The sequence below is a fragment of the Camelina sativa genome, chromosome 5 (assembly GCF_000633955.1).
Source record: "Camelina sativa cultivar DH55 chromosome 5, Cs, whole genome shotgun sequence".
Lineage (NCBI taxonomy): Eukaryota > Viridiplantae > Streptophyta > Magnoliopsida > Brassicales > Brassicaceae > Camelina > Camelina sativa.
Genome location: NC_025689.1, coordinates 18767339 through 18768731, shown reverse-complemented (window position 1 = coordinate 18768731; position 1393 = coordinate 18767339).

Genomic DNA, 1393 nt, shown 5'->3' with positions numbered 1-1393 from the left:
AAAAAAAAAAAAAAAAAAAAATAGCTGATAGATATCACATATTGATGATTTCAGTTTGTCTTTAAAAATTTAAACAATGTTTGATCATTTTTTGTTGTTGTTGTAAGGAGTTCAATCTTTGACATCTAGTGAAAATACCAACTTACTAATCGTGAAGGGAGAAGGAATTGATAGGACTAAAATGATGAAGAAAGTAGATAAGATTTGTCAACCGAAAAAATCATTCTTTCATATGTTTTTCTTCCTAAATAATAAAATGTTTTTATTTATGTATTCTATAATATAAAATTAATTAAGATTCGTAAGATTATTTAGATTTCAATAATTTATGATGCATATCTTATGTATCCATATTCTATAGAAGTATTTGGATTTTTCTTTTATTATTGTTTAAATTGAAGTTATTATTAGTGTAGTCGTATAATGTCTTTGTCTTATCAACAACAGTCTAGTAGATGTATTATTTTTATGACGAGAATTGCGTGGAAAAATATAATACACATATATTTATACCATAACCATATTAATCCTATGGATCCGATTGATAACATATACAAAACTGTACAAAAGAACTGTAAGTTGGAACTGTAACACAATAGTGCAAAACTGTAATAAAAATTTATATATGAAAATATAAAAAAATATACAGTATTATTTTTAATAAAAGTTTCAGTAATACTTTTGAGATTGGTAACTTTTAAAGCGTTACATACTGTACCAAAGCTGTAAGTGGTTACCAATTAGACACATAGTTATCAAACTCAACGTCTTCTTCATCATTTTTTTTTGTCAACCATTGGGCCACAACTGTTCGGCCCATTAGCCAAATTCCTACATTCGTAGGAGCCGGTACTCGATCCCAGGTGTGATGGTACCTTCTACAAATGGACTTACCTCCTGCCACTGCACTAATGCCACTTCACCTTCATCATCTTCTTTTCTCTCCCATCTTCATACTTTCCCGTTTTTATCTTTTTTCTCCATCCTCTCCCTCTCATCTTTAAATTATTTCACTTCTCCATCAAGAAATCTAAAAAAGTCAACATCCATTATTTATTAGTTAATATTCATCAAAAATAAATTTAAGAAAATTAATACATGTCAAAATTTAATTAAGCAACAGCGCTTGGGAGGGGACCATATAAAATACTTTAGTTCCTGGCCTGAGGAGATGTATGGGCCTAGGCCCAGAATCTCTTAGTAATTCAAAAAAAAAAATCTAATTAAGCAATAACATACTTAAATTTGCATATGTAATTAATTTTTTTCCAAATTTTTATTAGTTTTTATTTTTGGTTAAGAAAATAAATATTAATATAGATATACACATGTCAATTAGTAACATAAATATGTTTTGAATATATATATATATATATATATATATATATATATA